General features: G+C 49.6%; 1 protein-coding gene across 9 annotated transcripts in view; it reads left to right on the plus strand.

The window, feature by feature from the left end:
• Positions 1 to 13,560, plus strand: part of mbnl2 (muscleblind-like splicing regulator 2) — a 142,839-nt gene that overhangs the window by 31,633 nt on the left and 97,646 nt on the right. For 6 of the 9 annotated variants that reach the window (XM_052026279.1, XM_052026288.1, XM_052026289.1 and 3 more), the window contains exon 1: positions 10,482 to 10,634. The exons of 2 other annotated variants lie outside the window; for them this stretch is intronic. The gene's annotated coding sequence lies outside the window, so the exon portion shown is untranslated. Of the gene's footprint in view, positions 1 to 9,892; positions 9,915 to 10,481; positions 10,635 to 13,560 lie in introns of those variants that run through there. One more of the 9 variants, XM_052026285.1, reaches the window with a different exon arrangement.

Here is a 13,560-nt window from a genome sequence, read left to right on the forward strand (position 1 = left end):
AATTTAGAATTAGAAAAAAATCAGAATCTTTTTACTGGATTAGGGAGCATGCCTTATGAAAACAGATTGAGTGAACTCAGCCTTTTCTCCTTGGGGTGGCGGAGGATGAGGGGGAACCTGACAGAGGTGTATAAGGTGATGAGAGGCATTGATTGTGTGGATAGTCAGAGGCTTTTCCCCAGGGCTGAAATGGTTGCCACAAGAGGACACAGGTTTAGGGTGCTGGGGAGCAGGTACAGAGAAGATGTCAGGGGTAAATATTTTACTCAGAGAGTGGTGAGTGTGTGGAATGGGCCGCCGGCAACGGTGGTGGAGGGGGATACAATAGGGTCTTTTAAGAGATTTTTGGATAGGTACATGGAGCTGAGAAAAATAGAGGGCTATGGGTAAGCCTAGTAATTTCTAAGGTAGGGACATGTTCGGCACAGCTTTGTGGGCCGAAGGGCCTGTATTGTGCTGTAGGTTTTCTTTGTTTCTATGTTTCTAAAGATCAACCCCAGCTTCTCCATTCTGATCCCAAAGCTGATGTCTCTCGTCCCTGGAACCAGTCCAGTAAATCTGCCTTGCATCCTCTGTAGAACCATCCCATCCTTCTGAAAATGAGGTGGCCGGAATCTGAGGCAGAGTCTAAAAGAATGAAAACCCCCAACAAAAAAACTGCAGATGCTGGAAATCTAAAAATAAAAATAGAAAAAGCTGGAAATACTCAGCCGGTCAGACAGCGTCTGTGGAGAGAGAAACAGACTTAATGTTTCAGCTTGAAGACCCTTCCAGCATATTTTTTTATTTTTGTTCCATGTGAAGAATATTATTAGAGCTTTGACAGGTGAGTGCTGCGTTATTCCATAGTAGACAACATGGAAACAGGACAATGAACCAAACGGGAATTTACACTGCACACGAGCTTCTTCCCATCCCCTCTCCGTCCCCCCCCCCCCCCCCCCAGTGTGACCTCGCCTTTCTTTCTGAGTTTATCCAGCTTCCGCCGCAGTGCATCTTTCCTGTTTGCACTGTTTCATGCATCTGGGTCAGGCAAAAAAGAAAGACAAATCACCAGGCAATGAGAACATGACAGCTTACATCGACCAGCGGACGTGACTGGGACATTGTCTCGACATTAGCAGCGCAATGCAGATCTACCTGGGAGTCTTTCTGTCAGACACGAGTAACAACGTCAAGCTGGCAGCAATCATCTGCAATAGACAGAATTTGTTTAGACAGTGGTTACTTTTCAGTGAATTAATTCAAATCATACAGCTTGCCTCTTGGAAAATATTCTACTTAAGCAAATTAGGATAATAACCAGGCCCATCAATATATTATAGAAATGCTCAGAGGTAGTTCAGGAATACTAGCATACCATTCTGCCCTTGAGTCTGTCTTGTCTCCCATGTCAAGTGTGGCTCATCTGTACCCTATGTTTTATTTACTTCTCTTTGTTCCACATCCCTTGATAACCTTAATCGTAATGAAAAAATTGATTTCACTCTTAAAAAATACCACGTAACACAAACTTCATAGCTTTCTGTGGGAACAAAGTCATGAGCTCTGTGGAACATCACAGCTTGGTATGGCAACTGCCCTGCCCAAGACCACAAGAAATTGCCGAGAGCTGTCAACACAGTCCAGTCTATCAGGGGAAACAGCCTCCCCTCCATTGACTCTGGCTACACTACCCGCTGCCTCGGGAAAACAGCCAACATAATCAAAGACCCCACCCACCCCGGACATTCTCTCTTCTCCCCCATCCCATCAGACAGAAGATACAAAAACTTGAGAACACCTATGACCAGAATCAAGGGCAGCTTCTATCCCGCTGTTATAAGACTCTTGTACGGACCTCTTGTATGATAAAGAACTCCTAATCTCTTAATCTACCTTGTCATGGCCCTTGCACTTTGTTTGACTCACTGCACAGCACTTTCTCTGTAACTGTAACACTATATTCTGCATTCTGTTATTGTTTTCCCTTTTGTACTACCTCAATGTAGTTATGTATGGAATGATCTGTCTGAATAGCATGCAAGCAGAGTTTTTCACTACCTCAATGCATGTGACAATAATATACCAATTAACAACAAAGATCAATCCTGTACAACTCTAAGATAATGTCAATTTAAGAGACTGCAGATGCTGGAATCTGCTGGAGGAACTCAGCGGGTCAAGCATCATCTGTGGGAGGAAAGAAGTCCTGATGCAGGGTTTCGATCTGAAAGGTCTACAATTTCTCTCCTCCCACCCACTGTGTGTTCCTCCAGCAGACTGCGCGTTGCTCTGAGATAATGTCCTTTTAACCTGGATCCTCTCCATTACAAGGTGGAGAGGACCTCCTCTGTGCAAGTAGTTTCTCTGTATCTACACTCTGAAACCCTTCATCCTTTTAAATACCTCGGTTAGATCATTCAAGTTCAAATTCAAGTTACTTTATTGTCAGTCACCCATGTGCTGTAAAACACATGGAGGAACGAAATGTCGTTTCCCTCAGACTCACACAACAGAGGACATGCATAGAACAGAGGACATACAATAAACACAGACAGAAAAACTGTGCAAGTACAAAGAGTGCAAAAAATGGTATATACAGGATACAAAATTAGTGCAGGGTTAGCGCAAAACCGAGTTGGACAAAGAAAATACAGAACTCAGTGTATTGCACTAAGTGTATAAACATGTTCAGCAGCGGCCAAAGTTCTTATATGCCGTTGTGCAAACCAGGACTTTTGACGCGGCATTTGTCTGAGACTGCCTCCAGGGTATTCAGGAGCCTGACAGCCTGGGGGGAGCCAGCTGTTGTACAGTCTAGTAGTTCTGGCCCGGATGCTCCGGTACCACTAGCCAGACGGCAGTGGGACAAATAGGTCGTGGGAGGGATGAGAGGGGTCATCTATGATTCTGCAGACCTTGTGTGTGCATCGTGTGTTGTAGATATCCAGGATGGAGGGAAGAGGTACTCCACTGATCTTTCCAGCTGTACTCGCAATTCTCTGCAGAGTCTTATGGTCAGAGATGTCACAGTTACCTTACCAGGCAGAGATGCAGCTGGTCAGGACACTCTCGATGGTACCCCTGTAGAATGTGGTGAGGGTGGGGGAGGGTAGGTTTGCTCTCTTCAGCCACTGTAGGAAGTGGAGACGCTGCTGTGCTTTCTTGGCGAGGGAGGAGGTGTTGGTGGACCAGGACAGGTCGTCTGCTATGTGTATTCCCAAGAATTTATAGCATTCCTCAGTTTTCTAAACCCAGGGGAGTTTATGCAGCCTACCCTCATCAGTTAATTCTCTTTCTGTTTCCTTATTTCATCGTTCCCCTTCAGCATGCATTTGTTAGCTGACCCTGCACCCACTTCACATCCATTTGTAATCAATAGCCTGAGATCTAGCCCATCTCATCTAACTAATTCTTCATTAACCCCGTGCAACACTGATTTGAAGAAGCCTTACTCGTCAATAATCAAGCAATGGAGCAGAAAAGTAGCTCCAGACACTGTCGGACAAAATGTGCCAACAAGAAAGTGTGAGGGTCTTCAAGGAGGAGGGAGAGGCGGAGTGGTCTGTGGAGGGAACGCCCAGGGCTCAGAGCGCACGCTGCCTGCGGTAGAATAATGAAAGCCAGAGATAGACAAGGCTGGGTGACATCTCCGAGGGTTGAAGGGCTGGAGACGCTTGCAGTCATAGGGAGGAGCAATTTGGGGTCTGCAAACTACAGCGAAACTCCGAAAACCCCCTATCCCGTTATAGAACAGTGCAGCTCAGGAACAGACCCTTCGGCCCACGATGTTGTGCCGAACTAATTAATCTAATGACACCTAATCCCTTCTGCCTGCACATGGTCCACATCCCTCCAACCCTGCACATCCATGCACCTATCTAAGAGCCTCTTAAACCCCTCTATCGTATCTGCCTCCACCACCACCCCTGGCAGCACATTCCAGGCACCCACCACTCCTGGTGTAAAAAAGCTTGCCCCATGCATCTCCGTTGAACTTTCCCCCTCTCACCTTAAATGCATGCCCTCTGGTGTAAGACATTTCAACCCTGGGGAAAAGACACAAGCTGCCTACTCTATCTATGCCTCTCATAATCTTATAAACTTCAAGTCTCCCCTCAGCCTCCACCACTCCAGAGAAAACAACGCTCATTTGTCCAAACTCTCCTTCTAGCACATGCCCTCTAATCCAGGCAGCATCCTAGTGAACCTCTTCTGCACCCTCTCCAAAGTCCCCACATCCTTCCTGTAATGAGGCGACCAGAAGTGTACGCAATACTCCAGATGCGGCCTAACCAGAGCTTTGTAAAGCTGTTATTCAGGAATCCTGATGGTTTGACATCGCTGAACTCCCTTCCACCTCACTGGAGCCTCAGTACCCACCCTCTCTTTCAACTCCCAGATCCCTGATCCCCACACTCCCTTCTATCTCGCAAGGGATCTGGTTCCCGCACTCCCTTTCCATTCACCAGGGCCCCGTTACCCACCCTCCCTTTAAACTTACCGGATTCACTGGAAAATTTATTGTTATAGCTTGCAATATGTTTAGAAAGTGGATTAAAAGTGTGTTAGAGTATTAGGTGAAATAGCCTGGAAAATACGCCAGACTGGCACTGCCAAATTCCCGAGTGCATTGGATTATCGGAGTTTTACTGTATTTGAAATGGGAATGAACAAACGTATATTGAATACTTCCCTAACTAATGCTCAAAATCATCTCAGGCGGATTGCTTACCTTGGGGTGTTCGAACATATTCTTCACTCTTCTCAAACATATAAGATAAGATATAAGATAAGGTAAGGTAAGATGAGATATCTTTATTAGTCACATGTACATCGAAACACACAGTGAAATGCATCTTTTTGCGTAGAGTGTTCTGGGGGGCAGCCCGCAAGTGTCGCCACACTTCCCGCGCCAACATAGCATGCCCACAACTTCCTAACCCGTAGGTCTTTGGAATGTGGGAGGAAACCAGAGCACCCGGAGGAAACCCACACAGACATGGGGAGAACGTACAAACTCCTTACAGACAGCGGCGGGAATTGAACCCTGGTCGCCGGCGCTGTAATAGCGTTACGCTAACCGCTACACTGCCGTATATTTGCATTCTCTGCATTTGAAGGTCCTTCCAGTAACGTTCCAGATTCTTCACATTATCAGCATGGAAAGATTTAGTACCAATGCAGGGTTTTGTCCCAGAATGTCAATAATTCCTACCCCCCACCCCACAGATGCTGCTCGACCCGCTGAATTCCTCCAGCAGATTGTTTGTTGAAGGACGTAGTATGTCTTCCAGTGGTCAAGAAACCTTAATGCAGACTCGTCTTTGGTTTAACATTAAATCAGGATAAATTCTGATGGGGAAGAGTTGCAAATGTAATTGCAGTACAAGTTCAAGTTTATTGTCACAGGCATACAGACCCAGGGTGTAAATGCCATGAAGATTAGCTTTGTCGCAGCAGCAGCACAGTACATTGCAAACCAACGAACATAAATTACATAAACTTAAATTAACATAAATTGTACGTAACTTACATGACAGAATAAACGAAAATAAACATAATGACATTCATGCAAATAGTCCGAGGTGGTGTTAGAGTTTTTTAGGTGAGTTCAAGAACCTGACAGCAGTGGGGAAGAAGCTGTTGTTGAACCTTGAGGTATGGGGTCTTCAGGCTCCTGTACCTCCTGCCTGATGGCAGCATGGAGAAGAGGGCACGGCCCGGATGGTGGGGGTCCCTGATGATGGGTGTCGCCTTCCTGAGACAGCACCTCTTGTAGATGTCCTCGATGGTGGCAGAGCTGTATCCGTGATGGAGCTGGCTGAGTCCCACCACTCTCTGTAGCCTCTTGTGCACTGGAGGTTCCATACAAGGCCCTGATGCAACCTGTCAGAATGCTTTCCACTGTACATCTGCAGAACGTAATGTTTATTTTTAAACATGCGGTCTTTGAACTTGCAGCACTGGAAGCAGCACTGTGCGAAATAAGAGCTAAGTGCAATATGCCTGCATTAATAACTCTTTAATACTTGTCAAGTAGCTAACAAGGCACTTAACTGGCCTACATTTTGGGGTGTTGATTCCAGTAGTACTAAGGACTGTCTGGAAGACAGAGGAGAAAAGGTCTCTCGGAGAGAAGGTGCTGTAGGTATATGAAGTCTCTGCAATAAAACATTGCAAGAAACTATTGGCGAGGAAGAGTTATTCTTCTCATGCATGGGGGGGGGGGGGGGGGGGGGGGGGGGAGGAAGAACAGGATTTTGTTTCCAAGTAGTGTCAAAGACCAGAAGAACTTGAGCAGAAGTGAGAAAAAGTTGCAAGACATCTTGAAGAGTCGGTAGCAGAGGATGACAATTCCTCTAAGTTTCCTCTAAATGCTTCACAAACACCGGGTGGAGAGTTGCAAATCTATGTAAGAAAAAAACTTGGGCAAGAAAATCTGCAAAACTATGAAATGAAGAGGTAGCAAGTAAGATGTTGCAAGTGAAAATAACAAGACGGGAGACAGAATGCAGTCCAAAATGTTTGCAGAGAACAGAAGAAAGTAGGAGCAGGAGTAGGCCACTCAGCCCCTCTAGCCTGCCCTGTCGTTCAGGATGGATGTGACTGTAGCAAGGAGTATGGGCTTCAAAGTGTTATTGGTTTTTATTATCACATGTAGTGTTGCAAGCCATCCATACAGATCATTTCAAAACGTAGCGGTTAGCGCGACGCTATTACAGCGCCAGCGATCGGGTTTCGATTCCCGTCGCTGTCTGTAAGGAGTTTGTACATTCTCCCATGTCTGCGTGGGTTTCCTCCGAGTGCTCCGGTTTCCTCCCACATTCCGAAGACGTACGGATAGGTTAATTTGGGTTTAAAATGGGCGGCGCAGATGGGCCGGAAGGGCCTGTTACCACACTGTAAATAAAATTTTTTTAAAAAATTTATAACTATTTTGAGGTAGTACAAGAGAAAAGCAATAACAGAATGCAGAATATAGTGTTGTGGTTACTGAGAAAGTGCAGTGCAGGCAGACAATAAGGTACAAGGGCCTTGTTGCAGATCCAGTAGCATTATATACTCCTACAGTAGGAGCATTACCTCTCAGTGGCCAAGAAACTGACTTTATGGGTATGGTGGCCTTTAGCATGGATAATGCAAAGTCAAAGTTGAGTTTATTGTCATCTGCACAAGTCCATGTGTGCACAAGTGCAATGAAAAACTTACTTGCAGCAGCATCACAGGCACAGAGCATCAGATAAACATTCACAAGAAAAACATAAATTACACACAATTTTTATGAGAAAGCACAAAAAGAACGAAAAAAGTCCATTTTAGTGCAAAGTGATCAAAGTGGTCATCGTGTTGCTAAAACTGTAGTGATTAGGGTTGTGCCGGTTAGTTCAAGAACTGAATGCTTGAAGGGAAGCGGCTGTTCCTGAACCTGGTGGCGTGGGACTTCAGGCTTCTGTACCTCCTACCCAATGGTAGCAGCAGGACCATGGCATGGCCCAGATGGACTCTCGGTGGATGGATGTTGTTCGCAGTCAAACAAAAACAATGCATCTTGGAATATATTTTGCCATGCACTGCTCCCCCAACATGTTGGCATCTACACTCATACCCCATTGTGGTTTATCTGCTGCTTGGATTAACATGTGACTTGTCCTTGGCACAGCTGGACAATTCATTGATGCAATCACGAAGAAGGCACGCCAGCAGCTCTACTTCATTAGGAGTTTGAGGAGATTCGGTACGTCACCAAAGACTCTTGCAAATTTCTACAGATGTACAGTGGAGAGCATTCTGACTGGTTGCATCACCCCCGGTACAGAGGCCCCAATGCACAGGATTGAAAGAGGCTGCAGAGGGTTGTAGACTCAGCCAGCTCCATCACAGGCACAACCCTCCCCACCATCGAGGACATCTTTAAGAAGCGGTTCCTCAAGAAGGCAGCATCCATCACGAAGGACCCTCACCATCTGGGACATGCCCTCTTCTTGTTACTACCATCAGGGAGGAGGTACAGGAGCCTGAAGACTCACACTCAATGTTTTAAGAACAGCTTCTTCCCCTCCGCCATCAGATTTCTGAATGGTCCATGAACCCATGAACTCTACCCCATTTTTCCACTTTTGCACTATTTATTTATTTTTGTAACTTATAGTCATTTTTATGCCTTGCACTGTACTGCTGCCACAAAACAACAAATTTCATGACATATATCAGTGATAATAAACCTGATTCTGATCTGGACTTTTCTGTCCAACTCAGGTATGTTTATTTTTTTCCCAGTCTAGTACACACTAGTACTTGGACTTTGCTCTTCTGGTTCCAAGGAGAGTAAAGTCTAAATGATGATTTACAATAGCGCTGTACAGATGATGGTTTCCTGATCACACTTTCAGTTTAAAATAAAATTTAAGGGTTCCAAGGGTTACTCGGGGTTAATTTACCTTGGTAAAGACATTCTCTTAGAAAAAATAAAGAGGAAGAAAATTTTAGATTTTTATTTTTGTTTTGTAAAGATCTTTTGTGCCTGACTCTATGTTTAACTTAATTATTTGTCATCTAGAACCAGATGAAAGAATCTTTCATTTTATTTTGCATAAGTTTACCAGAAACCAAATACCTGAGTTGTTTATTGTAATATTTCAGTAAAATCCAGCTATTGATTTTGTTTTAGTAATTAATGCTATTGGGGAAATTTCCTTTAATCCTATTAAAAATATCAGAATTCGTAGTGAATATGCAGAATTGACATCTTGGTGATTGTAGGCACCGTCACCTCCAGCTTTCGATCATCCTTGTCAGATATACCTAGGTTTTTGTCATTGGTCATTGTCACACTTGTTTATGGGAGCTTGCTGTGCACAAACAGCCTGCAGTGTTTCCCACAGCACAGCAACAGCCCCACTTCAAAAATTACTTCATGGGCTGTAAAGCAGTTTGAGAATTTGAGGTTATGTACAGTTTAAATAAAAATTGTTATTTACATTAAAAGACTGATGAGTCTTCTGCCCCAATACTGCATTCACCTTCTCATACTCTTAATTCTACCTGTCTCGGTTATGCCGCTATTGTCACTTTGGTCTTTTTGTTGCATGACTTCAGATTGCACCACAATCTCTGCACCATCCTGTTGATTTGCACTTGTCGTGCTATTCTGTATTTATTATTACCATGTAGACTGTTTACTCTGTGAGCTTCATGTAAACAAGGAATTTCATTGCACCCTGGTGTATATGACAATAATGCTCTTTGAAGTGCTGTCCAAGAAAGGGCATTTTGCTGCTCTGTCCCTCAGATATCAGTTTGGTTCAGTTGGCAGCATTTTTGACCGAGTGAGGGTGTTTGGGGGTTCCTGCAAGTGTGAATCCCACCCCAGATGTAGAAGAGGTGGTGTTGCAATGTCAGACGTGTCACTTTTCCAGCGAGATGTTAAACCGAGGTCCCATATGCTCTGTCAGGTGAAGGCAAGAGGTCCCATGGTACCATTTCAGTAAACGGAATGGAAGCTCTCCACGGATCCCTCTGCCAATATTTCTCCTTCACCCAACAGCATTAAAACAAATGATCCAGTGACTTTCACATTTGTTTGCGAGCGCTGCTGCCACTTTTCCATTGCAACTGTGATAACCTTTCAAGACTTCAAAGCAGTTTGCGAAGATGTGAAAGGTAAACCCCTTGATGAACACGGAGCATACACTGCAACGGAAACGTATCTTCTGACGACAGCACACCATGCTGATGCACAACAGCAGAGTGATTTATAAATATTAGCATCGTGAACTCACTCCCCAATCTCCCTCCCCTCCAAAACAGTATGCCTTTTACAGTTTTGATTTCACGTTAATTTCTAAAGCAGGGACATGCAACACCTTTGGCCCACAAACTGCTTGAGATTTTGGAAGCCGGCAAGGCTGCTGCAGTTGTTTTGCATGGAGGTACTTCAATTATTTATGTTAAGTTTTGCAGCAAAAAAAAATCAAGGAATAAGCAGAAAAATATATATTCGGGCGGAATATTTCAAGATAGGAGACCTGCAAGTGGGAACATGAACCACTTGTTTATAATGCAAAAGGCAACTTAAATGCCTCAGAAAGAAAAGGAACATTTTAAAAGGACATGTTTGGGAAATTAACTGCGTGTTTTGGAAGAGACCCGCTGCAAGGGGGGGGGGGGGGGGGGGGGGAGGCGGGATTCCAGCTCAGGGCCCGGCCAGGGTTGCCGTGGTAACAGCCTCCCGCCGGCAGCCCGCGGACTCCGGCAGACGGCGCAGCGGGGGGGAGCACGGCCACCGGGTGCCAACCACGGCGGGGCTCAACGAGAGGGCGGAGGCTTGCATCGGACGCCCGGTGCCTCGTTCGCCCTTGTATTGAGGGCTGGGCACCGGCGGGGTCCCGGGATGGCGGATCCCGCTTCGGTTGGTGAGGCCCACCGGTAGTCTGGCACCCCTCTGCCGCGGTGGTGCGGCCCAGCCCGGCTGTCAATCAGGTGGCTGGGGGGCGGGGCGGACGGGGAGGCGGGGCCTGGGCGGGTGATTGACGGCTCCGCCTCCGCGTTCGGAGGGCCGCGCAGTGAGGACCCGCCGCCGCCGCCGCCGCTCCCGCCCGCTGCACCGGACACCGGAGCGTCAGATCCCCGAGGGACGAGGCCATGTCGGGGTGAGTGCAGCTCCTCCCCGCCCGGCCTTCGATAGTTTCCCGCCCCCTCACCGTGGCCCCTCCCCCTCCTCACCGGGCCCCTCCCCCCAGTGTGGCCCCTCCCCCTCCTCGCCGGGCCCCTCCCCCCAGCGTGGCCCCTCCCCCTCCTCACCGGGCCCCTCCCCCAGCGTGGCCCCTCCCCCTCCTCACCGGGCCCCTCCCCCCAGTGTGGCCCCTCCCCCTCCTCGCCGGGCCCCTCCCCCTCCTCACCGGGCCCCTCCCCCCAGCGTGGTCCCTCCCTCTCCTCACCGGGCCCCTCCCCCCAGCGTGGTCCCTCCCCCTCCTCACCGGGCCCCTCCCCCCAGCGTGGCCCCTCCCCCCTCCTCACCGGGCCCCTCCCCCCAGCGTGGTCCCTCCCCCTCCTCACCGGGCCCCTCCCCCCAGCGTGGCCCCTCCCCCTCCTCACCGGGCCCCTCCCCCCAGCGTGGTCCCTCCCCCTCCTCACCGGGCCCCTCCCCCCAGCGTGGTCCCTCCCCCTCCTCACCGGGCCCCTCCCCCCAGCGTGGCCCCTCCCCCCTCCTCACCGGGCCCCTCCCCCCAGCGTGGTCCCTCCCCCTCCTCACCGGGCCCCTCCCCCCAGCGTGGTCCCTCCCCCTCCTCACCGGGCGCCTCCCCCAGTGTGGCCCCTCCCCCTCCTCACCGGGCCCCTCCCCCCAGCGTGGTCCCTCCCCCTCCTCACCGGGCCCCTCCCCCAGTGTGGCTCCTCACCGGGCCCCTCCCCCCAGCGTGGTCCCTCCCCCTCCTCACCGGGCCCCTCCCCCCAGCGTGGTCCCTCCCCCTCCTCACCGGGCCCCTCCCCCTCCTCACCGGGCCCCTCCCCCAGCGTGGTCCCTCCCCCTCCTCACCGGGCCCCTCCTCCCAGTGTGGCCCCTCCCCCTCCTCACTGGGACCCCACCCCCAAGCTTGGCCCCTCCCCCTCCTCAGCGTGGCCCTTTTCCCTCCTCACCGGGCCCCTCCCCCTCCTCACCGGGGCCCCTCCCCCTCACTGTGGCCCCTCCCCCTCAGCGTGGCCCCTCCCCTTCAGCATGGCCCCACCCCTCACCAGGGACCCTCCCCCTCAGCTTGGCCTCTCCCCCTCCTCAGTGTGGCCCCTCCCCCTAAGCTTGGCCCTTCCCCCTCCTCAGTGTGGCCCCTCGCAAGCTTGGCCCCTCCCCTTCCTCAGCGTGACCCCTCCCCCTCACCGTGGCCCCTCCCCCCTCACCATGGTCCCTCCCTCCTCACTGTGACCCCCCCCTACGTGACCCTGCCCACAGCGTGATCTCTCACCCTCAACGTGGCCCCTCCCTCCTCACCGTGGCCCCTCCCTCCTCACCGTGACTCCTCCCCTCACCATGGCCCCACCCCCCTCACCGTGGCCCCTCCCCCCCACTCACTGTGGCCCATACCCCCAACAGGCCCCTCCCCTTGTCATTTTCCTTCTCTCTCCACTTACAATGACCACTCTCCATTCACTGTTACCCCTCGCCGAGACCACTTGTCCTGACCCCTTGCCTTAACCACCCCTCGCCATGACACCCCCTTCCTTGCATGATCCTCCACCTCAATCCATCTGTTATGCCTTCCCCTCAGCTTTTCCCTTGCACCCTATCCCTGATCTCCTCCCTTCCTATTCTCCCCCTTCTCCCCTCGCTGCATTCTCCCCCCAAACACCTCTCTTTACCCGCTTAACCTGAATCATCATGTCGATCGGCATATTGAAGATCCAACCTGCCCATAGTTATTCCCCTCTCACCAGGGCATGGTCCAAGAGAAAACAAACGTGCTCCTCTTGTTTTAAGCTATCATCCTTTTCACATTTCCAGACTGGTTTGTTAAAGAGATCTGTCAGTGTTGTGGTCTGGAGATCCAAATCTCTGCTGTTCACTCCCAAATTCACAATGTCTATCGCCCCTTGCCTCCAACCTGCACCAGTTAACAGTCACACAATGCCTTGTATTCAAGTTCGTCCATGGTCTCAGTTCTCTCTATATCTGTGCAGTAGGTTAATTGGCTACTGAAGTACAGGTCTGTAGTAAGGCGTGTCAAGAGAGAATAAGCTGCTGGGAGTCACCGGGGAATAGGATGATGGGGAATTGTTGCTGGGCGTGTTCTGCTATGAGCTGGCATGAATGTAAATGACCGCCTATGTGGTAATAACTCTGCATATGTGAGTATTCTTCAAGATCTTTGTGCTCCAAATCTAGTATCTTGAGTATCCTTCTAATCATTGCTTTACTATTGGTGGAGATGCACGTGAATCTTTGTTTGACCTGGAAGAACTGTTTGGGTGCCTGGATGGTGGTGAGGGAGGAGGTGTAGGGTCAACCTGTAGGTCTTTGGAATGTGGGAGGAAACCGGAGCACCTGGAGGAAACCCACGCAGTCACGGAGAGAACTGACAGACAGCGGCAGGAATTGAACCCCAATTTCTGGCACTGTCATAGCGTTACGCTAACCGCTATGCTACCGTGCAGTGTAACATGGGTGTAATCGGGCAGCACGGGCTCGTTTGGCCAGAAGGGCCTGTTACCGTGATGTATAAATATAGTTTTTAAAAAAAAATTTTAAGTGTTGCACCTCCTCTGGTATCAGGGATCAGGGAAGGGTGGGGAGGGATGAGTGAACAGGGAGTCGGAGAGAGTCGTGCCTGCAGAAAACAGAAAGGGATGGGAAGGTTTGACTGGTGGTGGGATCCCATTGCAGCCGGCGGGAATGATGGTGATTGACCTGCTGGATGTGAAGGCTGGTAGGGTGAAAGGCGAGGGCCAGGGGAATTCTATCCCTGTTCTCTCTTTGGGGTTGGGTGGTAAGAGCAGAAGTCTGAGAAATAGAAGAAAAGCGAGTGAGGGCTCCACCAACCATGGTAGAGGGGAAAGCTATGTTTCCTGAAGGAGGACATTACAGATGTC

This window comes from Pristis pectinata, chromosome 11, assembly GCF_009764475.1.
Source record: "Pristis pectinata isolate sPriPec2 chromosome 11, sPriPec2.1.pri, whole genome shotgun sequence".
In the NCBI taxonomy this organism is placed as follows: Eukaryota; Metazoa; Chordata; class Chondrichthyes; order Rhinopristiformes; family Pristidae; genus Pristis; species Pristis pectinata.